This window comes from Puma concolor, chromosome B2 (assembly GCF_028749965.1).
Source record: "Puma concolor isolate L17-30 chromosome B2, mPumCon1.1.hap2, whole genome shotgun sequence".
NCBI lineage: Eukaryota > Metazoa > Chordata > Mammalia > Carnivora > Felidae > Puma > Puma concolor.
In genome coordinates this window covers 138,752,270-138,778,500 of record NC_141671.1, presented here as the reverse complement: position 1 = coordinate 138,778,500, position 26,231 = coordinate 138,752,270, and the positions used below count along the sequence as shown (strand labels likewise).

The window sequence follows — 26,231 nt, the reverse complement described above, 5'->3', positions numbered from 1 at the left end:
GATTGGCAAAGCTCTAATTTGTAGGGACAGTGCCTGAACAACAATATCCTCAAATCAATCTGTAATAACCTACCATTTTCTTAGTAGCTAAATAATCCTTTTTTTACCCTGAACTAATTCTCTTCACATCATATAACTTGCTAGGTTACATTTATGCAGTCAAGTGTAAATCATCCAAAACAGTTCGTCATATCAAAAACATTCACTCCAGTCAGCATAAGGCTAACTATCAGAGCTGGAAACTATTCTAGTGCTTGAAGAAGCAAGCAAAACTGTAAGAAAAATAGCCATGTATTTGAGCTCCTTAAAATACATTCAAACACCTTTTTAAGCAACCAAGAATTACAGTCTAACTGTCCAGGAATGTGGGGAAGTCATAACATGCCTCTTCGAGAAAAGCTAAACTACACTAAGAACTCACTTTCTGGGCTTTAAAGAGAATGTGGCTGTCTCTCTTGTCCAAGAAGATAAAGGACAAAAGTCTTCTGTAGCCAGAAGTAAGCCCCAAACTCTTAAGCCAATCTGTACTCTGATTTCTGATTCAAGGTACCTGAATTACCCTCCTTGCTTACAAATAAGAACAGGGAAGAGAGACTATATTTACTTAACAGAATATATTTCAAGAGGTGTTAAATTTGGTATAATTACCTTTTTGAAATCTACTCTCTTTTTACTGATTAATAATTTGGTGTCACTCCAAATTCCCATTTTGAAGTGGCAATTATAAAGGTTATTATGAAGTTGTTTTTTCTTCTCATTTAGTAAAAAATTCTAGGCTAGTTTGGAAGCAGAGCTTTGGAAAATGCTCTCTTTGGGAAGGCTTCCATAGAAAGAGATTATATTCTTCGGTGTCACCATCAAAGACACGGCAAGGTTTAAAACAGGCTATTTAGACTCACCCAACCATAAGATAAAGTCCATCCCAATAATCTATACATCCAGTGCGTTTTAATTTAAAAAGTGTTTACCTCTAATTCTATACAATGCAAGTCAAACACTGTTATTTGTTCTTTTTTAAGGATACTTTAAGGGAAGACTAGATAAAAATTTTCAAAAAAGAAGTATTGAAACAGAAAAAAAAATTCATTCAGTCAAGGAATTTTGAGTCTCCACTGTATGCAAGAAGACACATATAGATTTCCACCCCTTCCCATCCAAAAGTAGAACATTCCTATGAAACTTTTTCATAAGACTATATGGTACACAGAGTCTCTGCTACTTTCCAAAAGTTTCCATTAAAGCCATATCGCTTTTACGAAAGATCTATATTAGTATGTGCTTTTGCTAACTGAAAATAATCTAAAGAGGATTCTCTCTTTTACAATAAAAGCTATTACTAATTAGGTCTTTCATAAAAGAGAAGTGGCCTAACAGGAACTTTTAGAAAACAAAGTACACTTGCGCTTGATATTTTAAGAGACCTGAGGATGGATACACTGTTTGTGCTCTCCAAAGCTTGACATTCTTAAAATAAAGAAGCATAGGTGGGGCACCTGGGTGGCTCAGTCGATTGAGCATCTGACTTCAGCTCAGGTCACGGTCTCACAGTTCATGAGTTCTAACCCTGCATCAGGCTCTGTGCTGACAGCTCGGAGCCTGGAGCCTGCTTCAGATTCTGTGTCTCCCTCTCTCTCTCTGCCCCTCCCCTGCTCATCCTCTCTCTCTGTCTCCCCACCCCCCTCTCAAAAATAAATAAACACTAAAAAAAATTTTTTTTAAGAGCATAGGTAAGAGGTAGACATCCAAAGAGAAATTTTCAAATCTATGACTCTCTTTCTTTGGTTTTGAGGTGGAAATGTTAACTAATTTTCAGGTGCTGGCTACGAGAAAGAAATTTATGTTTAAGAAGTACGATAACAAGTGATTTAGAAGCAAAATAATGAAATGTTAAGGTATTTGCTCTGCTTAGCTTCAGATCAGAAAGATATCCTAGGGGAAACTGACAGAGCCAGTTGGAGGTAATAATGATGATGACTCTTGGGGCGCCTAAGTGGTTCAGTTGGTTAAGTGTCCCACTCTTGATTTTAGCTCAGGTCATGATCTCACGGTTCGTGGATTCGAGCCCTGTGTCGGGCTCTGCGCTGACAGCGTGGAGCCTGCTTGGGATTCCCTCTCCTCCTCTCTCTCTCTCTGCCCCTCCTCCCTCTCAAAATAAATAAACATTTTTAAAACATGATGGTGAGGACTCTTTACAGATTAAGCATAATCTCTAACCACTGCATCTGTCCAGCAAGGTAGAAATCACTGTGTCATTTATCATCAAGGAGATGGAAGTTCGGAGACATCAGGTAAAAACCAGGGGTGTCTGGCTCGTGATGCTATCCTTTTCTCTGGAAAAGGTGTGTCCCTGACCAGAGATGAGCCAATCAGAGCCCTTCCACTCCCTATTATCTGCTAACTGGAACAGGGTCACAGGATGTGAGGCTTGGCAGCTGCCTCCAGCCCTGCTTCCCTCCTTAGGGAAAACGGAAGTTGGTGGAGGGCGCAAAGCTGGCACACAGTGGAGCAGAGGCAAGGCTGGAGTCCTGACAGGCTCACGGTCACGGAGGTCTGGCTGTATCCCTGCCACAATTGCTGGTAACCAAAACGTATTCTCTGGTTATCAGAGAATATCAAATATTCTTCCACCAAAACGTATTCTTTGACCCCCACCCCCAAGCTTAGTTTGAACTTACATTTGGTCACTTAAAATGAGGAGATCTACCTAATGCATGAAATAATTTTGCTAAGACTTCAGAGCTGATAAACCATAATAATGATGACTAATATTTTTATGGCAATTTATAATTGTATAGCAAAGTCTCATGTGATAATCATTTTTATTAGCTTTCCTTTATAAATTGTGACAAACTAGCACCCAGATTAAAAATGTGAAAATACACGGAGGTAAAGAATCGTCCTACTAGGGGCGTCTGGGTGGCTCAGTCAGTTGAGCATCTGACTCTTGATTTTGACTCAGGTTATGATCTCAAGGTCATGGGATGGAGCCCCACGTCAGGCTCTGCACTGAGCATTGAGCCTGCTTGGGATTCTCCCTCTCTCTCCCTCTGCCCCTCTCCCCTGCTCATGCTCTCTCTAAAATAAATAAAGTAAAGTAAAGTAAAATAAAATAAAGTAAAATAAAATAAAATAAAATAAATAAAATAAAATAAAATAAAACAGCCATGCTATTTTGTATGTCATGAAAGTCGAAAAACATAGGTGAAAGAAGGAAAAAGTAAGACTTAATGAAGAGCAAGCCCTATTTTTCTTTTTTTTTTTTTTTTTTTTTTTTTTTTTTTTTTTTTATTTTTTTTTTTTTATTTATATATGAAATTTATTGTCAAATTGGTTTCCATACAACACCCAGTGCTCATCCCAAAAGGTGCCCTCCTCGATACCCATCACCCACCCTCTCCTCCCTCCCACCCCCCATCAACCCTTAGTTTGTTCTCAGTTCTCAACAGTCTCTTATGCTTTGGCTCTCTCCCACTCTAACCTCTTTTTTTTTGTTCCCCTCCCCCATGGGTTTCTCTTAAGTTTCTCAGGATCCACATAAGAGTGAAACCATATGGTATCTGTCTTTCTCTGTATGGCTTATTTCACTTAGCATCACACTCTCCAGTTCCATCCACGTTGATACAAAAGGCCATATTTCATTTTTTCTCATTGCCACGTAGTACTCCATTGTGTATATAAACCACAATTTCTTTATCCATTCATCAGTTGATGGACATTTAGGCTCTTTCCATAATTTGGCTATTGTTGAGAGTGCTGCTATGAACATTGGGGTACAAGTGCCCCTATGCATCAGTACTCCTGTGTCCCTTGGATAAATTCCTAGCAGTGCTATTGCTGGGTCATAGGGTAGGTCTATTTTTAATTTTCTGAGGAACCTCCACACTGCTTTCCAGAGCGGCTGCACCAATTTGCATTCCCACCAACAGTGCAAGAGGGTTCCCGTTTCTCCACATCCTCTCCAGCATCTATAGTCTCCTGATTTGTTCATTTTGGCCACTCTGACTGGCGTGAGGTGATATCTGAGTGTGGTTTTGATTTGTATTTCCCTGATAAGGAGCGACGCTGAACATCTTTTCATGTGCCTGTTGGCCATCCGGATATCTTCTTTAGAGAAGTGTCTATTCATGTTTTCTGCCCATTTCTTCACTGGGTTATTTGCTTTTCGGGTGTGGAGTTTGGTGAGCTCTTTATAGATTTTGGATACTAGCCCTTTGTCCGATATGTCATTTGCAAAGATCTTTTCCCATTCTGTTGGTTGCCTTTTAGTTTTGTTGGTTGTTTCCTTTGCTGTGCAGAAGCTTTTTATCTTCATAAGGTCCCAGTAATTCACTTTTGCTTTTAATTCCCTTGCCTTTGGGGATGTGTCGAGTAAGAGATTGCTACGGCTGAGGTCAGAGAGGTCTTTTCCTGCTTTCTCCTCTAAGGTTTTGATGGTTTCCTGTCTCACATTCAGGTCCTTTATCCATTTTGAGTTTATTTTTGTGAATGGTGTGAGAAAGTGGTCTAGTTTCAACCTTCTGCATGTTGCTGTCCAGTTCTCCCAGCACCATTTGTTAAAGAGACTGTCTTTTTTCCATTGGATGTTCTTTCCTGCTTTGTCAAAGATGAGTTGGCCGTACGTTTGTGGGTCTAGTTCCGGGGTTTCTATTCTATTCCATTGGTCTATGTGTCTGTTTTGGTGCCAATACCATGCTGTCTTGATGACGACAGCTTTGTAGTAGAGGCTAAAGTCTGGGATTGTGATGCCTCCTGCTTTGGTCTTCTTCTTCAAAATTACTTTGGCTATTCGGGGCCTTTTGTGGTTCCATATGAATTTTAGGATTGCTTGTTCTAGTTTCGAGAAGAATGCTGGTGCAATTTTGATTGGGATTGCATTGAATGTGTAGATAGCTTTGGGTAGTATTGACATTTTGACAATATTTATTCTTCCAATCCATGAGCAGGGAATGTCTTTCCATTTCTTTAAATCTTCTTCAATTACCTTCATAAGCTTTCTATAGTTTTCAGCATACAGATCCTTTACATCTTTGGTTAGATTGATTCCTAGGTATTTTATGCTTCTTGGTGCAATTGTGAATGGGATCAGTTTCTTTATTTGTCTTTCTGTTGCTTCATTGTTAGTGTATAAGAATGCAACTGATTTCTGTACATTGATTTTGTATCCTGCAACTTTGCTGAATTCATGTATCAGTTCTAGCAGACTTTTGGTGGAGTCTATCGGATTTTCCATGTATAATATCATGTCATCTGCAAAGAGCGAAAGCTTGACTTCATCTTTGCCAATTTTGACGCCTTTGATTTCCTTTTGTTGTCTGATTGCTGATGCTAGAACTTCCAGCACTATGTTAAACAACAGCGGTGAGAGTGGGCATCCCTGTCGTGTTCCTGATCTCAGGGAAAAAGCTCTCAGTTTTTCCCCGTTGAGGATGATGTTAGCTGTGGGCTTTTCATAAATGGCTTTTATGATCTTTAAGTATGTTCCTTCTATCCCGACTTTCTCAAGAGTTTTTATTAAGAAAGGGTGCTGGATTTTGTCAAAGGCCTTTTCTGCATCGATTGACAGGATCATATGGTTCTTCTCTTTTTTTTTGTTAATGTGATGTATCACGTTGATTGATTTGCGAATGTTGAACCAGCCCTGCATCCCAGGAATGAATCCCACTTGATCATGGTGAATAATTCTTTTTATATGCCGTTGAATTCGATTTGCTAGTATCTTATTGAGAATTTTTGCATCCATATTCATCAGGGATATTGGCCTGTAGTTCTCTTTTTTTACTGGGTCTCTGTCTGGTTTAGGAATCAAAGTAATACTGGCTTCATAGAATGAGTCTGGAAGTTTTCCTTCCCTTTCTATTTCTTGGAACAGCTTGAGAAGGATAGGTATTATCTCTGCTTTAAACGTCTGGTAGAACTCCCCTGGGAAGCCATCTGGTCCTGGACTCTTATTTGTTGGGAGATTTTTGATAACCGATTCAATTTCTTCGCTGGTGATGGGTCTGTTCAAGCTTTCTATTTCCTCCTGATTGAGTTTTGGAAGAGTGTGGGTGTTCAGGAATTTGTCCATTTCTTCTAGGTTGTCCAATTTGTTGGCATATAATTTTTCATAGTATTCCCTGATAATTGTTTGTATCTCTGAGGGATTGGTTGTAATAATTCCATTTTCATTCATGATTTTATCTATTTGGGTCATCTCCCTTTTCTTTTTGAGAAGCCTGGCTAGAGGTTTGTCAATTTTGTTTATTTTTTCAAAAAACCAACTCTTGGTTTCATTGATCTGCTCTACAGTTTTTTTAGATTCTATATTGTTTATTTCTGCTCTGATCTTTATTATTTCTCTTCTTCTGCTGGGTTTAGGCTGCCTTTGCTGTTCTGCTTCTATTTCCTTTAGGTGTGCTGTTAGATTTTGTATTTGGGATTTTTCTTGTTTCTTGAGATAGGCCTGGATTGCAATGTATTTTCCTCTCAGGACTGCCTTTGCTGCGTCCCAAAGCGTTTGGATTGTTGTATTTTCATTTTCGTTTGTTTCCATATATTTTTTAATTTCTTCTCTAATTGCCTGGTTGACCCACTCATTCGTTAGTAGGGTGTTCTTTAACCTCCATGCTTTTAGAGGTTTTCCAGACTTTTTTCTGTGGTTGATTTCAAGCTTCATAGCGTTGTGGTCTGAAAGTATGCATGGTATGATTTCAATTCTTGTAAACTTATGAAGGGCTGTTTTGTGACCCAGTATATGATCTATCTTGGAGAATGTTCCATGTGCACTCGAGAAGAAAGTATATTCTGTTGCTTTGGGATGCAGAGTTCTAAATATATCTGTCAAGTCCATCTGATCCAATGTCTCATTCAGGGCCCTTGTTTCTTTATTGATCGTGTGTCTAGATGATCTATCCATTTCTGTAAGTGGGGTGTTAAAGTCCCCTGCAATTACCACATTCTTATCAATAAGGTTGCTTGTGTTTATGAGTAATTGTTTTATATATTTGGGCGCTCCGGTATTCGGCGCATAGACATTTATAATTGTTAGCTCTTCCTGATGGATAGACCCTGTCACTATTATATAATGTCCTTCTTCATCTCTTGTTACAGCCTTTAATTTAAAGTCTAGTTTGTCTGATATAAGTATGGCTACTCCAGCTTTCTTTTGGCTTCCAGTAGCATGATAAATAGTTCTCCATCCCCTCACTCTCAATCTAAAGGTGTCCTCAGGTCTAAAATGAGTCTCTTGTAGACAGCAAATAGATGGGTCTTGTTTTTTTATCCATTCTGATACCCTATGTCTTTTGGTTGGCGCATTTAATCCATTTACATTCAGTGTTATTATAGAAAGATATGGGTTTAGAGTCATTGTGATGTCTGTATGTTTTATGCTTGTAGTGATGTCTCTGGTACTTTGTCTCACAGGGTCCCCCTTAGGATCTCTTGTAGGGCTGGTTTAGTGGTGACAAATTCCTTCAGTTTTTGTTTGTTTGGGAAGACCTTTATCTCTCCTTCTATTCTAAATGACAGACTTGCTGGATAAAGGATTCTCGGCTGCATATTTTTTCTGTCTAGCACCCTGAAAATCTCGTGCCAATTCTTTCTGGCCTGCCAAGTTTCAAAAGAGAGATCAGTCACGAGTCTTATAGGTCTCCCTTTATATGTGAGGGCACGTTTACCCCTTGCTGCTTTCAGAATTTTCTCTTTATCCTTGTATTTTGCCAGTTTCACTATGATATGTCGTGCAGAAGATCGATTCAAGTTACGTCTGAAGGGAGTTCTCTGTGCCTCTTGGATTTCAATGCCTTTTTCCTTCCCCAGTTCAGGGAAGTTCTCAGCTATTATTTCTTCAAGTACCCCTTCAGCACCTTTCCCTCTCTCTTCCTCCTCTGGGATACCAATGATGCGTATATTATTTCTTTTTAGTGTATCACTTAGTTCTCTAATTTTCCCCTCATATTCCTGGATTTTTTTATCCCTCTTTTTCTCAGCTTCCTCTTTTTCCATAACTTTATCTTCTAGTTCACCTATTCTCTCCTCTGCCTCTTCAATCCGAGCCGTGGTGGTTTCCATTTTGTTATGCATTTCGTTTAAAGCGTTTTTCAGCTCCTCGTGACTGTTCCTTAGTCCCTTGATCTCTGTAGCAAGAGATTCTCTGCTGTCAGCTATACTGTTTTCAAGCCCAGCGATTAATTTTATGACTATTATTCTAAATTCACTTTCTGTTATATTATTTAAATCCTTTTTGATCAGCTCATTAGCTGTTGTTATTTCCTGGAGATTCTTCTGAGGGGAATTCTTCCGCTTGGTCATTTTGGATAGTCCCTGGCGTGGTGAGGACCTGCAGGGCACTTCCCCTGTGCTGTGGTGAATAACTGGAGTTGGTGGGCGGAGCCGCAGTCAGACCTGATGTCTGCTCCCAGCCCACCGCTGGGGCCACAGTCAGACTGGTGCGTGCCTTCTCTTCCCCTCTCCTAGGGGCGGGATTCACTGTGGGGTGGGGTGGTCCGTCTGGGCTACTTGCACACTGCCAGGCTTGTGATGCTGGGGATCTGGCGTCTTAGCTGGGGTGGGTAGGCAAGGTGCACAGGGGCAGGAGGGGCAGGCTTAGCTTGCTTCTCCTTAGGTGATCCACTTCAGGAGGGGCCCTGTGGCAGCAGGAGGGAGTCAGATCCGCTGCCGGAGGTTTGGCTCCGCAGAAGCGCAGAGTTGGGTGTTTGCGCGGAGCGAGCAAGTTCCCTGGCAGGAACTGGTTCTCTTTGGGATTTTGGCTGGGGGATGGGCGGGGAAGATGGCGCTGGCGAGCGCCTTTGTTCCCCACCAAACTGAGCTCTGTCGTCCGGGGGCTCAGCAGCTCTCCTTCCCTTTGTCCTCCAGCCTTCCCGCTTTCTGAGCAGAGCTGTTAACTTATGACTTCCCAGACGCTAAGTCGCGCTTGCTGTCGGAACACAGTCCGTCAGGCCCCTCCGCTTTTTGCAAGCCAGACTCGGGGGCTCTGCTTGGCCGGTGAGCCGCCCCTCCGCCCCGGCTCCCTCCCGCCAGTCCGTGGAGCGCGCACCGCCTCGCCGCCCTTCCTACCCTCTTCCGTGGGCCTCTCGTCTGCGTTTGGCTCCGGCGACTCCGTTCTGCTAATCCTCTGGTGGTTTTCTGGGTTATTTAGGCAGGTGTAGGTGGAATCTAAGTGATCAGCAGGACGCGCGGTGAGCCCAGCGTCCTCCTACGCCGCCATCTTGCTTAAGCCGCAAGCCCTATTTTTCTGACCCCTTCTGAATTTACTGCCATATCACCAGGTACAAAACAGCCCGACAGTGACTACTCCTGTAAGATTTTCTTGGAAGAATGCTCCCACAGCCTGACTCACTCACCTTTTTATAACAGTTCACTCCACTTAATTGGCAATGGAAACAAAGCCGATTTTGAAGAAAGGAACAAATCTCCACTAAGTCTTGCAGAAATAAATCAATCTCACCCGTTATTTCTTGGTAAATGACTCGGTCTTTAATTTCCATTCCTTTCACTTTAAATATACTATTAAGTACTTAAACGACGGCATACCACGAACCATAAATCACAGCAATCCCTAATTCAGTTATAGCTTTAAGCAAAAGGGCGGTCCTAAACGGGACAGAGGCCAGGTGTGAGTGATCTTGTTTCTACTTAAAATACAGAGCTAAACTCCTTGGGGGGGGGGGGGGGGAGTGAATCAATTGAAAGTAATATGTCAATTCACAGATAGGATACTAAAAACAAACAGGAATGGGTCAAGAAGCAGGGTGGAGGGCCAGGACCCATCTCAAATTCAACTCCCAGGCTTATTGCTCAGTCATCAAAATGCATCATTAAAAAAAAAAAAAAAAACCAAAAACCCTCAAGGGGCACCTGGGTGGCTCAGTCGGGTAAGCGGCCGACTTCGGCTCAGAGCACGATCTCGCGGTCTGTGAGTTCGAGCCCCGCATCAGGCTCTGTGCTGGCAGCTCAGAGCCTGGAGCCTGCCTCCAATTCTGTGTCTTCCCCTCTTTCTGCCCGCTCGCACTCTGTCTTTCTCTCTCTCTCAAAATAAATAAACATTGAAAAAAAAATTTTTTTAGTTCAAGCATCCTCGACCCACCATCTCAGTATTATCCCCCTCCTCTCCCTCAAAATCCAGTCTGTTGTGATCTACTTCCAGGTCTACTTCCGAATCGGCTGCTGCCTCTCCTCCAGCACAGCAGTCCCCCCTCCAGAAGCAGAACCCCCATCAGCTGCCAGGCTGCACATCCCACACTCCTCTACTGCTCCCAGTCACATCCAACTTTCTTTACCTCTCACCTTGCCTATGTCATTGGTTCCTTGGCTCTGACAGCTTTCACCATGCACCAGCAGACTATGCAAGAGAAAAGGGGGCTAATCTAATAGCAGCAGGAGTATTTTAAAAGAGCTGCCTTCTCAAGGAGGTGAAAATGAAGAGCTTTAAAAGAGAATGGCCTCCAAAACTAAACTTAGTTTGGATAAAGAAGCTCCAGCGGGGCGCCTGGGTGGCGCAGTCCGTGAAGCGTCCGACTTCAGCCAGGTCACGATCTCGCGGTCCGTGAGTTCGAGCCCCGCATCGGGCTCTGGGCTGATGGCTCAGAGCCTGGAGCCTGTTTCCGATTCTGTGTCTCCCTCTCTCTCTGCCCCTCCCCCGTTCATGCTCTGTCTCTCTCTGTCCCAAAAATAAATAAACGTTGAAAAAAAAATTAATAATAAAAAAAAAAGAAGCTCCAGCATTATGAGAGTCAAGTGAGAAAATTTAATATCTCTAAAAAAGAAAATCACTAAGACATTCTGGATAGTTCTCAGAGTTAAGGCAACAAAATATTCTCTCTGCCCCAAGGCAAAAAGAAACAGCTTCTCCTCGGGGCACATTAGTGCAGAGAAGACCCTCTACATTTGCACTACTGACCCTGAACTGGGGTAGCCAGGAGCGGATGCAAAGCTCAGAACTCCCTGGGACTTCAGATAGTTTATCCCAAAACACAGAGGGTCAGCTCCTTGTCACTGGGGAGTTTTCTATCGCAAAGTCTCCTTAAAGGTATAGAGTTATTATTATTTTTTTTGTAACAAAGAAACAAAACAGAATCATTACAGTGATTAGTCCACCGCAGGCAAAGATAACGGGCTTTGAAAGCAAATTGCTTTGCTTTCAATTTTTCCAGCTACTTCAAGGTGACTTTCTTTTTTTTTTTTAATTTTTTTTTTAATGTTTATTTCTTTTTGAGACAGAGACAGACAGAGCATAAGCAGGGAAGGGGCAGAAAGAGAGGGAGACACAGAATCCGAAGCAGGCTCCAGGCTCTGAGCTCTGAGCACAGAGCCGGACGCGGGGCTCGAACTCAAAAACCGCGAGATCGTGACCTGAGCCGAAGTCGGATGTTTAACCGACTGAACCAGCCAGGCTCCCCCAGGTGACTTTTTTTTTAATCCAACTACTTTCAGAATAAAAAATATACAAAATTTCTAAATGAAGAAGTGGGAGCAGAATGAATTGCTAGGGTTCATTTCATCAGTTGTTCCCCATGCCACTGGCATGGAGTTAATGGCAAAGGGCAGACTATTAAGGTAAGGAGCAAGCGCTGTCCCCAGACTGATTTAACATATGTCGTCCATTCAAATGTGTGTGGGCTTTATGGCAAACAGACGATGCAAATGCATTGGAAAGCCCCACTCCTTGTGTGAAAGTTTGTCAAAATGCCTTTTCTCAATTAGGGAACGCTGAGGAACAGTATAACCACTGTCGTGTGCAAGTCTTCAAATTTTATCCCCTTTCAAGTGTTCCTTGTTCTTGAAAGGCCTTGGCAGTGCTCTTCTAATGCATACATAGTCTAGTGCCTTAAACACAAAGCTAAGACACCAAGGGATAAAAGCCACATTCCAACTCAAAACTTGATGAATTTCAATGGCTGTACTGCCATATTCAAATCAAAGGGGGAAAAACTCTTACTAATCCTAATTCTCTTGAATGCCTACATTTTAAGACTTTGAGGACATCCTTTGGAAATACAAGGAAGCCTTTCGAAGGTAGTAGGACTTGAGAAATATGAAAAGGAAGTTAAGAGCCCCCACCCCTGGGCTCTTGCAATGGCCATTCCTCATTTCAGGAAGGTTTTTCTGTTACTGTGCAACTGCAATCAACAAGTGATAACACCCAGCCCCGCCCAGAGGCTGGGTCCTGCTCTCCAGGATGTATGGTTAGAGGACACAGTCACTGTTTGGCTGCATGACTCCAATATTTCATCCTTGCTGGTCAGGCCAGCTGCTGCAAAGACCTAGATCCCTGTTGTTATCATGGACACAAGTCCTTTCTTTCTCTTCCTTTGTCATAGCTTCTCAACAATCCAGAAGAAATGATATTTTGTTGACCTCGGCTACCTAATGTTCACCTGATGCAATTTCACTTGGGGTCATGAATGATAAAATGAAAGCTGCACTTCAGTGCAAACTTGTTCTCTTGCAAACAAAGAATAAAGACATATTGAAAATAAAGTATGAAGACTTGTAGGATACATAACGATCTTTCTCTACTAAGGAAATCAGTTCATCAATTGCAACATGGATTTTTTTTCTAAAGTTTATTTTTGAGAGAGACAGAGACAGAATGCAAGTGGGTTGGGGCAGAGAGAGAGGGAGGCACAGAATCCGAAGTGGGCTCCAGGCTCTGAGATGTCAGCACAGAGCCCGACGTGGGGCTCGAACTCACGAACCACAAGATTATGACCTGAGCCAAAGTCGGACGCTCAACCGCCTGAGCCACCCAGGCGCCCCGCAGCATGGATTTTTAACATAATATTTTTATTAAGTAAAGAGGCTTATTGTAGAAAAAAATAGTAGATAAGCCAAAAAATAAATAAAATTTAGCTATAATCCTATGACTCAGAGAGTCACAGTTAATACTTTATAGTACATATCTCCAAAGTTTGTACATACTTCTTTCCCTCTCTCTCTCTATATATATATGTGAATATGCATATTTATGCATGTACCTATGTGTGTATACATGTGTATGCATTCACACACAAAAAAAGTGTTTACAAGAAACCTTTCACTCAAGCTCTTTCTCCTGTCTTGTATTCAGAAAAAGTGGCCACCTAAGAAGTATTTTATGAGCAAAGAATGGTCCGTAAGACTTTTAACAGTACTTGTATCTTTAGGAAAAGTGGATTCAAACTCAGGTATTGTGACTCTGATGGTCTTAATTGGTTCAGTAAGTAGATGTGAGAAAAAGAGCAAGAAAAAAGGAGGAGGGTCCCTCAGCCCCAAACCCAAGCCAGCATCACTTTGCTCCTCCTGTCCTTCCCCTGGATTTACAAAACTTCAGGGAGGAACACTGGCAGGACAGGCAGCAGAATGGAAAAAAGCCCATTTTGGGGATCTAGGTTCATATACTTCTGTCATCGCATGCGTTCACACCAACTGCTAAGATAAATTACTGTAGAAAGGATGGAAGGAGGGGAAATGAAGTCTTTCAAACATCCTATACACAATTGATAAAAACTAACCAAACCATTTTCTTCCTTCTCCAAGATCAGGTTTACTGCCATGCTTTTAAAAATTGAAGGATGTATCTAAGTTTATCACCTACTAATGGTTCACATTATGGGAACGTTTATGTCAATTCTTGAAAGCAAAAGTCTCTGGCCATTTTCATAGATATCTCATAAAGCTAAAACCACGAAAAATATTAAGAAAGTTGCAAACATAAAAATTATGAAGTCAGGGGCACCTGAGTGGCTCAGCTGGTTGAACATCTGACTATTGATTTCAGCTCAGGTCACGGTCCCAGAGTCGTGGGATCAAGCCCTGCGTCGGGCTCCACACTGAGCCTGGAGCCTGCTTAAGATTCTCTTTCTCTCCCTCTCTCTCTCTCTCTCTCTCTCTCTGCCCCTCCCCCACTCATCCTCTCTCTCTCCCTCTCTCTCTCTCTCTCTCTGCCCCTCCCCCACTCATCCTCTCTCTCTCTCTCTCTCTCTCTCTCTCAAAATAAATAAACTTAAAAAACAATTAAGAAGTCTATGTTGAGCATCCTAAATACATCTTAGCTTGGGAAAAACTGTTTTCTTCCACATCAAATATCAACTGTATTTATCTCCAGAACAGCTGCGTTATTATTACTACAGAGGAACATCTTTAGATATTTATTAACATCACTCATGTCAAACTTCAAAAATAAGCTGAAATAAAACATTACTCACATGCTGGAAATGAGTAAAGTATTATCAACTTCTAGACACTGCACTGCTAATAATAGGGATGCAGATATACACGTGGAATTATGTTTTTTAAATATATCACACATAGTGGGACGCCTGGATGGCTCAGTTGGCTGAACGTCCTACTTCAGCTCAGGTTCTTATCTCACGGTTCGTGGGTTTGAGCCTCACGTCAGGCTTTGTGCTCACAGCTGGGAGCCTGGAGCCTGCTTCAGATTCTGTGTGTGTCTCTCTCTCTGTCCCTCTCCTGCTCACACTCTGTCTCTCTCTCAAAAATAAACAAACATTTAAAAAAAACATTTTTAATAGGTTACAAATAGCAAAACACTCATGCTCTTCTAAAACACTACATAACACTCTACAGCATTGAAGGTACAAAAGGGAGGCTCCGATCACAGCAAATCACGGCACGCTTACCACGAGGCAGAATTCCCTGCCTGGTCCTCAGGACTGATACCACTTTCTTCTTTTTATTTATTTATTTATTTATAAATGTTTTTATTTATTTTTGAGAGAGAGAGAGTGTGCGCGCGTGCACAAGTGGGGGAGGGGCAGAGAGAGAGAGACACACAGAATCGGAAAAAGGTTCCAGGCTCTGAGCTGTCAGCACAGAGCCCGACACGGGGCTCAAACTCGTGAACTGTAAGATTATGACCCGAGCTGAAGTCGGCGGCTTAACCGACTGAGCCACTCAGGTGCCCTGGGACAGATACCACTTCAAGCACCATCTCCTCCACAACGTCTTCGAGTTTGCTCCAGGGCAGTGTCTGCTCCCTCCTCTCAACTCATAGCATTATCTTCCGAAATACTCTTCTGTCCCTGTATCCTATTTTGAGACGTCTCTGGCAGTGCAGAGTTGAGCTCTTCTGTGGTGTAATATATATTTCACAACCTTTCCCTTTGTGTACAAGCTGAATCCTTCCAAGGATTTCAGGGTCTCTGGCTTAAATGTTTTTGCGCTTGTGAGGAACGTGAGCCGGGAGGTCTGTGGGTGCAGACACGTGTGCTGGGAAGAGTACAGGAAGGAAAAACAAGGACTGAGTCAAGTAAAAGAGAGACCACAGTCCTTAGAAGGTCAGGCGGTGAAAAGGGAAGAGAATGACATGTGCCAGAAACCACAGGTGAAGACACGCAAATCCCACGAGGGTCTGGTGAAGCCATATTGCAAATTAACTTAATAAACACAGAAAAAATGGGGCGCCTGGGTGGCGCAGTCGGTTAAGCGTCCGACTTCAGCCAGGTCACGATCTCGCGGTCCGTGAGTTCGAGCCCCGCGTCGGGCTCTGGGCTGATGGCTCAGAGCCTGGAGCCTGTTTCCGATTCTGTGTCTCCCTCTCTCTCTGCCCCTCCCCCGTTCATGCTCTGTCTCTCTCTGTCGCAAAAATAAATAAACGTTGAAAAAAAAAATTAAAAAAAAAAATAAACACAGAAAAAATATATAAATAAATAAATAAACACAGAATCCAGTGCAAGGGATGGTGCACGAGGTAGAGGGTAGACAGGGCTGCTCTGCAGTGGGAAGGCGTACTTGGAGTGACTGGCATCTTAGCAATCAAAACCAAACCAAAACAAAACAAAACGAGGCACCTGGGGGCTCAACAGGTTCATCGTCTGACTCCTGATTTCAGCTCAAGTCATGATCTGCCGGTTCATGAGGTCAAGTCCTGTGTCAGGCTCTCTCCCTCCCTAGCTCATAAGCACACATACTCTCAAAATAAATAAATACAAACTTAAAAAAAAATAAAAATAAAAGAGAAGACCATTGTTATGGTGACAATAAGGTACCACCATGGCCCTGGTTAATAGAAGTGGCAAATGCACTTTTACATGATTTTCAAGTGAATCCCCTTATTAGTAACTTGAACATGTCAAAGGAACAAAACAATCATGAATTTCTATTATCTTACAAACCGTAATTTATTTTCTCTGGCGTATAAGGAAAATATTGTGCACTTAATGAGATACACTAAAGTGGTGTAGCCATTTTCCAGGGCATTGTGTTTAGATTTCAATTACCAAAAAATTCATATTTATAAATGTAATCTAGCCACCCATTCACTCCATATTTCCTAATACATGACACATGATTCTGAAACTGCCAAATGAATCAGATAAAAATGATGCTCATTTGGATAAAATTTTAAATCTGTATACTCTTTGTCAAAGAAAACAGAATACTACCTATTGTAGAGAGACATTATAGTTAATAATTAATAACAATTGAATTATTTTCCTCTTTTTTAAATTTTTTAATTTATTTTTGATAAAGAGAGAGAGACAGAATGTGAGCATGGAGGGGCAGAGACAGAGATGGAAACGCAGAATCGGAAGCAGGCTCCAGGCTCTGACCTATCAGCACAGAGCCTAATGCGGGGCTCAAACTGGTGAACCAAGAGATAACCAAGAGATAATGAACCAAGAGATAAAAAAAGGATCTTTGATCCTTTATTTCTTAGCAACTGAAGACATGAAATCTCCTTCTACCAGCGAAAGGAAGATGAAAATGTGGGGAGAAATAAGAGGTATATTTTCCCCGCTCTATTCTCTCTCAAGGAAAGCAGTTCTTCCCTTCAAAAATATCAAATCTGCTCCATAATTTGCACATGAGCAGAGAATTAACATAACAGCAAGAAAAAGTTTTACCAAGTAAATGATAGGTTCATGAAATAGATTCTTCTTTTTTTTTTAATTTTATTTATTTTTTTTAATTTTTTTTTTCAACGTTTATTTATTTTTGGGACAGAGACAGAGCATGAACGGAGGAGGGGCAGAGAGAGAGAGGGAGACACAGAATCAGAAACAGGCTCCAGGCTCTGAGCCATCAGCCATCAGCCCAGAGCCTGACGCGGGGCTCGAACTCCCGGACAGCGAGATCGTGACCTGGTTGAAGTCGGATGCTTAACCGACTGCGCCACCCAGGCGCCCCGAAATAGATTCTTCTTGAATGTTATTTTTCCGTCAAAAGGCAGGCTATAGTATAACCTGTATATACAGACCTGAAATAGTAAAGTAGAATATATTGTTCAGAAATGAGCAGCCTACACTCAAAGTATACTTTTCTCTGAGCATCAGGAAAACAGGCCATGCTCTTTAAAAGGATAGAGCATTTTAAAGGTATTGACAGCAGCTTTCTATGAAGGAAAGAAATTCGGGCAGGATTGGGCCATGGGCCACCATTGGTAGGTTTTATAAGAACAATATGAGCACATAATTTTGAGGGGTAGTTGATGCCCTCTGAAAATGTGCCAATTAAAGGCTATGTATAATTTTGCGTGAAATTATTGCCACTCATAAGTAAGGCTTTCTACTGGCATTGTTGATATGCTTAACCACTATATACGGGCACAAAGTCTACCACTTTAATGGAAATCGTCGATGCCATCACCAGGACAGAACCACTTAGTAGGGAAATTGGAAATTTAATTTCAATCAGATGAACAAAAAATGAAGAGGAACGCTTGAAGCGGTAACATAAAAAACACCAGCGATTAAAAACATTTGGAACCTTTGCTTACCCTTCAAAGGCATTTGTTGCCATGGTTTTTAAAGACCTCTGAAAGCTTCAGCTGTGTCCACAAGAGCTGCCAAGAAATAGGGGCTCTATACTGATTGTATTTGTCAAATGCTTTTTGTCTTAATTATCTCCAAGGTAAAGATTACTTGGCCAAAGGGAAAAAAAGTACGAGCCGCTATCATTTCACAGGTAAAAAAGACTATGATTTTGCTCTTCTGAGCCCTTCCTCCAATGCATGCGTGCGGGTGAGAACACACATCTAATTTCATACGATGGCAATCAAGACTAGCAAGTACCTAAAAGTGGTAATGAGAATGACATTCTTACATGGAAAGAAGTTCTGGGGTTTGAATCTCGGGGCGGGGCCTTTCTTTTCGTCTGATGAGAACCAGGAGCCAAACATCTAGCAAATTTACCAATACCTGGGGGTCAGGCCTTTCTTTCATAAAGTTTCATTAAAATGCTTTCATTTGAAAATTACATAATACTCGTATGTGTACACGGTGAAATTCTTCTGCCCTTCACCCTCACGTGACTACAACATGGAGAGTAAAAATGAGAAGTGGAAATAATGGAAGGATTAGCAAGCTCTGGGTTAGAAAGGATGTCTGTGGACTCCCACAGTATAAATAATTTGGGGGGAAAAACCTGCTTTTTATTTGAAAATCATAAAAATGCTTATATTTGTTCCTGCCGTCTACTATTTGTACAGCTTAATGTGATGGAGCCAGCATGTTCTTTTTTAAATTGTAAGCTCCTGGAGAGCAGCATTTGGCCCTCTTGGGCTAATTTGTGATTTTCCTCTTTAGAAGGGCCTCAAACATACACTTTTAATAATAAGAGTGTTTCTTGCAAGGTTTTGGTAAGATGCAGGGAACTCATAATACATTATTATGAGAATCAAGAGGAAGTTTCTGGAGTTACTTCTCCATTATTAAAAATGGGCAGCCCTCAGGAAGCAGTTAAACCATTCTTTTCACTAAGTTTCTTTAAAATTAATTGAGGAAATTGATTCAAATCCCCACCCCTGGATCATCTGCAGAGTGCTGATTCACTTTCTGCATCTGCTGGGTAATTCTGCCTGGACACCCAGCTATCATGTCAAATTCAGTACGTCTGGAATTGAACTCACCCCAACCCCTCTCTAATTGGCCTTTCTCTTGCTCTTCTCAGCTCAGGTGGTGACACCATTATCCTTCCTCTGTGTCTGATACTTTTTAACCCCCTCCTCTCCCAGACATCCCATGCTGAATCATCTTAAAGCAATGTAGATTCTTTCATTATAATACCTTTCAGTCTACTTCTTTTTTGCCCCATTTCACAAATTCCCAAAAGACAAGATTTTTAGCCTTTCTAAGCTATTGGAATACCAGCCAATGTAGTCATCATGTTTCTACTTTCTCCCTCTGTGGTCTCTCCTATATGCCTCTGGCAGGTTAATCCTAATTAAAGTGTGTTTTGTCCTATCTTTCTTATTACTGAAAAAAAATGCAATGGTTTTGTGTTACCTAAAGCCCACACACTGATTCTAACCTCCTTTCATACTTTTGTTTATTCACTGAATGGCTCCTATAAAACAAAGACTTGGGGAGCCTGGGTGGCTCAGTTGGTTGAGATTCTGACTCTTGATTTCATCTCAGGTCACGATCCCAGGGTCATGGGATTGAGCCCCATGTTGGGCTCCATACTAAGCATGGAGCCTTCGTAAGATCTTTCTCTCGTGCACATGCTAAAATAATAATAATAATAATAATAATAAAGATTAAGCCTTGATCTGGGCCTTACCTGTGAGATGCTCACATTCCGTAACAGAAAGACACATCTACACAAATACTCACAGTCCCAGGCAATGGGAACAAGGTAACACAGAAGACCACAGGGGAGAACTTCTGCATTAACAGCAGAAAAGGTTTGATCACAGTAACTTTTGACTAGAATAGAAAGAAACTTTACTGTTAAGTTTGGAAAGAAATTCCCAGCAAAGAAATGGAATGCTCATATTTGAGTAACAACAAGTCAAAAGTAGAAACAGTGATTTGGAAATTCTTGAGTGGTTGCCTAAGGATTATTCCATGGGCCAGGAAAGTCATTAAAGCATTCTTTATATACAAGGTATTGACATGATTAGTGATTTGCTCTAAGAACATTAGTAGAAGGGCAGTGTGCACAATGGCTTGGAAGAAGGAAAAACAAATGAACCCAATGGTTTAGGTGAAGGAGAAGGCAAAAGGAAAAATCAAATGACTGCAGTGATCCTGGAGAAAGTTAGCGGGAATTGGATGAAGTTAGGGGGAATGAGAGACATGGTCTCAACAGACTACACAACAGTTCTGCTGGGAAACATCAGGGGCGGTGCCGCACAGCGAGCAGGCGAAGAGACTGACTGCAAGGGCTGAAGCACGGGTACCTGCGGGTACAATCGGGAAACAGACACAAACAGCAGTCCTGGGGAGGAGTGGCTGGTGTCCAATGATGACACTTGAGGAGTCGCTACATGAAGCAAGGTGGAGGCAGGAGCTAGCTGTGGGAGATATTTGCATAGTTGTGGCACTTAGGGGCTTAAATATTGTTTCCCTAGGGCTTCCGTAACAAAACACAAGTGACTAACTTAAAACAACATGAAGTATTGTCCCGCAGTTCTGGAGGCTAAAAATCTGAAGTCAAGTTGTTAGCAAGATAACATGAAGTGGTACCATAGCTAATGGTGTACAGATAGACTTGGGATTCCACTGCACACACTCTCTGAACGCTGTGGAGAACACCACTGCCTTGCCTCTTCATACGTCTGGCTTTTGCCAGCAATCTTTGGTGTTCTTTGGCATGTAGACACATCACTCCAATCTCTCTCTCCATCGGCTCATGGCATCCTCCTCCCTGTCTCTGTATCCAAACGTCCCTCTTCTTATAAGGACACTAGTCCTATTCAATTAAGGGCCAATATGACTTCAACTAATTATATCTGCAAAGACCTTATTTCCTAATAACGTCACATCCTCAGGCACTGGGGGCTAGAACTTCAACATGGCTTTTGGGGAAGCACAACTAAACCCATAGCAGATATGCCTGAGACCATCTAGGAAACTGGGTGGAGAAAAAAAAGGATGGGAAAATGAAAGGAAAACAGATTACAGATGCTGGGGAGTGCCTACTTCCAAAAAGCTGCAAAGGAGGGATGCCTGGGTGGCTCAGTCGGTTGAGCATTTGACTCTTGGTTTTGGCTCAGGTCACATCTCACAGGTTTGTGGGACGGAGCCCCACGTGGGGCTCTCTGCTGACAATGCAAAGCCTGCTTGGGATTCTCTCTCCCCCAACCCTCTGCCCCTTCCCACTGTTCTCTCTCCCTCTCCAAACAAACAAACAAACAAACAAACAAACATTTTTTAAAAGGCTGAAGAGAAAAAAAAAAAAAGAGGTAGAAAGAGAACAGTAAGCCCCTGTTCTCTCAAGACTTATTTACTCAGTTTCCACTGAGCTTTTCTTGGCTTATCCTACTTCACATTTCTGGAATTATTTTCCAGACTTCTTGTTGTCTATGAAAATCCTTCATTTCTTTTTAGACATATATTGAATACACCATTTGCATTAATGCTTCTCTTACTGGCCTTACCAAATGAAATTTCCTCCTTCTCTGACGTCCTATAGCAGTCTTTCTCTACCATTCTTTTGAACTCTTGTCACAGTCTATTTTTTTTATTTTTTAAAATGTTTATTTATTTTTGAAGGAGAGAGACAGAGCATGAGCTAGGGAGGGGCAGAGAGAGACAGAGGGAGACACAGAATCCAAAGTGGGCTCCAGGCTCTGAGCTGTCAGCACAGAGCCCATTGTGGGGCTCGAACTCATAAGCAGTGAGATCATGACCTGAGCTGAAGTCAGACGCCCAACCGACCGAGCCATCCAGGTGCCCCTTGTCATAGTCTATTTAACAGAGATGTGCCCAACACTACCAGAGGCACTGGTACAACAGTAACTCACAGGGCAGACCAGATCTGAAACCAGCTTTCACTGAGCTTACTTACATTCAAGTTTGGGTGGGAACATGGGGAAGCAGCACCTGGTACAGACAATCATCAACCAAATGAATAAATAAAAGAACTTCATTAAGGGTTTAAGGCCCTTAAAGTAAAAATAAGGGTAATGGAGTAAACATTAAAAAAGAAAAAAAAACTAGGGGCAAACATTTGTAGGGTTACTTTGGCTAAGGTAATCAGGGAAGATTTCTCTGAGAAAGCGATCTTGGGCAGAGATCCAAATGACAAGAAAGCAGCAGAGTAAAGATCCAGATGTTGCACGCAAAGGAGAAAACATGCTGAGGTCCTGAGGAAGAACACGGTTGGTGTGCTGGAGGAAGAGAAAGAAGCCCACTGTGGCTGGATTGCAGTGAATGGGGGGGAGAAATAAGCAGGATTAAGGGAGTGAAGAGTATTTTAAGCCATAGAAGGGAATCTGGACTTCGAGAGCAGTGAGTTTTAAGACCACATGACCTGATTAATATATTTAAAAGATTTCACCTGCTGTTCCATGGAGACTAGATGGTAGAGGGGCAAGTGTGAAATATGAAGATCAAAGATTTAGTATTTTTGTGTGCATATACTGCCAGACCTCAATTTTGAGCCATATCTCTGAAAGGATTCCAGAGAGAAAATAGTTACATAATGAGAGAGCAGCCTCCACTTATCCCCCATCCTCTGGACTTTTCCCAGGCATGGGTACATATGTCAAGCCGGAAGGTAGCCAGAAATAGGAAACTGAACATAAAAACTAATACAGCGTGGGTGAACAAGGGTGAGTTCCTAGGCATGAAAGAACTAAGTTCTCTTTTAATACAGCTCTACAAAGTGAATGGACCCAACTAAGTGGACTGAAGGTCTTCAGAAAGTCTCTGCTTATCCTCAGCTGCTGTTGAAGGAGCTATCCAGGGTGCTGGAATGTCTCACCACCCCCTCCTAACCTCCCCCCCGCCCCCACCAGTGCTTTCTAAGGCCTGATAGATAAAGCTTCTCAGTTATCCTTGTTGGACCCAAGACCCCACTGTCTTGAACCATAACCAGACTCCACCCTGGTATCACCCTGATGTCCTTAGGATCTTACCTCACCTTTAATCCAACACCTGCCTGGACCATGTCTGTTCGATCTAATGGTCACCATCTTCTATATACACATTAGCGAGATAACATGAAGTGGTAGCATAGCTAATGGTGTACAGATAGACTTGGGATTCCACTGTACCTCATGACCATTTGAAATGATAGTGCCAGGGAAGAAGTGAGTTCAGGGGAGTCCTTTTTCCTCAAAACAATACTCAAAAGTAGTACCTGGCTGTTGAACCAATCATCACATCTGCTTATATAACTCATCCAAAGTCTCTGCTTACAATACATCTTAAGAAACACTGATTCTCCACCTGCAATGATTAACAAGTTCCATATAATATTCCATTTACCCCTTCCTTAAATAGTGTCTTTGACTTTTCTTTAAAAAAAAAACAAAACAGTATGTTTAACTGAAGGCCATTACTCAATTTCTTGAGTAATCAAGTTTATACACTAAGTAGTGGATGAAAATTTGTATGCTTTCAAATCAAACACTTTACCTCTTCAACGAAAACACTTAGAGCACTAGAGCTAGTGCACTAGAGCAATCTGATGGATACTCTTCTAGCTCTTTTCTTAAGTAACAAGAAAAACAGGGACAGCTGCCGCATCTTCAGAAGTTTCTACCTGCATGTCAGACCCTTCACTGTCCTTAAATAGGTTTGAGGGGCAGTGTGACTTATAAAGAGCCAAAGAAGTTCAGTAAAACTTTTTAGTTGCAAGTTATCAAGACTATCATGAGAAAATGGGACAAGAAATCACTAAACGTGCTCTTGAATTCTCTCTTATATGAACAAACACATCAAATACATAGAAATGCTACTCAAGTAAAAAGGAAATAAACCACTTGGTTTCTACATAACCTAAGAATATATACATGGCTCAAGAACGTCTTTGTTTAATCTAAGGGTCAATTTTATTAATAACTATTCACAGAACTCCCCAAACTCCATTTCACCTCCTGGTCTTTGCTCATATGCTCATTCCTGTAAGTGAACACCCATCCCATCTTTCTTCATTTTGCTCACTTGCCTCATCCTCCAGACTTAATTTTAAATCAAGAAACATCCTCAGAGCCTGACTCACACCCACCAGCACTGAGACAAGTTTGGACTCTTGTAACACCCTGCACTCACCCTCATCTTGGCGCTTTTCACACTGTAATTTGGTTGCCAATTTATTTGTCCAACACTCCCATTACTTTTTAAGGTCTATGAGAATAAGGACCATGTCTTTCCTATAATTGTGTCTCCAGGGCCTTGTACAGTGTGGTGCTTAGTAAAGGTAATCAACAAATAAATGAATAAATAAATTTAATCATTTTAAGGTCCTCCCTATCTCTAAAAGTTAATATCTCTGCTTCAAATCTATGCTTCTTCCAGAATACTGAAGTGGATTCAATATTCATCTCACTTAATAGACCTTATTTAAGTGATTTCATACCATGAAGTTTTTGAAGCCAGGTAGAAATTGTACTTTATACAATTTATACATAGTACAATTTTATATAGTATAATTTATATTACAATGAAATCCTACTATTTAGTCTGTGTATACAAGATGGAAATGAGACATGTATTTTAACCATCAAAAAGCAAGCAGAATTTTTTTTTTAATATTTGAACTTAAGATAAAGCCATACCAATAAAACATTTATTTTTATTAGCTCACATTTCCTTCACTACTTTTTTACAAGTGTATCTTCCTCTTTTCTGTGTTTTTTGTTCTGATGCCTTAATGCTTAGAGACAATACTAAGTTTGATGTGAAGTTATATAGTTCACTCTTCAAAGCGGAACAAAAGGATGAAAATAATTTGTGAGAGGGGCGCCTGGGTGGCGCAGTCCGTGAAGCGTCCGACTTCAGCCAGGTCACGATCTCGCGGTCCGTGAGTTCGAGCCCCGCGTCAGGCTCTGGGCTGATGGCTCAGAGCCTGGAGCCTGTTTCCGATTCTGTGTCTCCCTCTCTCTCTGCCCCTCCCCCGTTCATGTTCTGTCTCTCTCTGTCCCAAAAATAAATAAACGTTGAAAAAAAAATTTTTTTTTAAAAAGAAAATAATTTGTGAGAACGTTGCTATTATTCCTTGAAGAAAGGTCATTTCTGTCTTTAATCTTAATAATTTGATTTTTATAACTAAAACATTTCTTTTCTTATATTCATCTATTATTTTCCTTATCTTTATCATATAATAGCACTTTACCTATACTGACTTACTTTAATCATATCATAAAACAAGTACCTTTGCCTCCCCAAATAAATTTCCCAAATAAACTCCAAATCTTGTAGGATTATGAATTATGTTTTACACATATTTGATTTCCCTCAGAACAACTAGCACAGGTACAAAGTAAGTTTTTAGTAAACATGAATAGTCAAAACTTCAGATTTAGAAACAATCTATTCCCTTTCCATACATTAAATCAAGGGTCAGCAAATTATGGCTCACAGGTCATTTCTGGTCAGTTCTGGTCTGTTTTTGCATACAAAGTTTTATTGGTGCACACCTATTTATTTATATATTGTCTATGGCCCCCTATAGGCCACAATGTCAGAGTTGAGTAGCTGCAACAAAGTCTATATGCAAAGCCTAAAATAGTTACTCTCTGACCTTTTACAAAAAAAAAAAAAAAAAAATTACTGAACGCTGCTCTAAATCGTTTTTACAGATGAGAGAACTCAGTTTCAGATAAGTGACTTGTCCAAATTTGTAGTTGAACCTGTTCACTAAACCTACCCCTGTCAGATGATTTGTCAACACCAAATTAAATGTTTGATGAAAATAATGCTAGTTTAGAATTTACAAAAGCAAATAGACATTAATATCACAATTGAAGATGGCTGTCGAAAGACCTTTATGGGCTTATGCTAACCAAAACCAAAACAGAAATAACATTTTTCTAAATTAAGATAGTATCGCTGGGGCGCCAGGGTGGCTAGGTCAGTTGGGCATCCTACTTTAGCTCGGGTCACAATTTTGCGGTCCGTGAGTTCGAGCCCCGCATTGGGCTGTGCTGACAGCACGGAGCCTGGAGCCTGCTTCTGATCCTCTCTCTCTTTCTCTCTCTCTCTCTCTCTCTCTCTCAAAAATAAACATTAAAATTTTTAAGAATATAGTATCAGGGGGCGCCTGGGTGGCGCAGTCGGTTAAGCGTCCGACTTCAGCCAGGTCACGATCTCGCACTCCGTGAAGTTCGAGCCCCGCGTCGGGCTCTGGGCTGATGGCTCAGAGCCTGGAGCCTGTTTCCGATTCTGTGTCTCCCTCTCTCTCTGCCCCTCCCCCGTTCATGCTCTGTCTCTCTCTGTCCCAAAAATAAACAAACGTTGAAAAAAAAAATTTTAAAAAAAATAAATAAATAAATAAAAAATAAAATGGACCAAGACAAAGTTAAGTCAGCTAACCTAAACTCCTATCAGATTGCTATT

At 41.4% G+C, this 26,231-nt stretch overlaps 1 protein-coding gene across 12 annotated transcripts in view; it reads right to left on the bottom strand.

Moving 5' to 3' along the window:
* ESR1 (estrogen receptor 1) overlaps positions 1-26,231 on the bottom strand; it is a 450,613-nt gene that overhangs the window by 216,875 nt on the left and 207,507 nt on the right. The gene's annotated exons all lie outside the window — the stretch shown is intronic.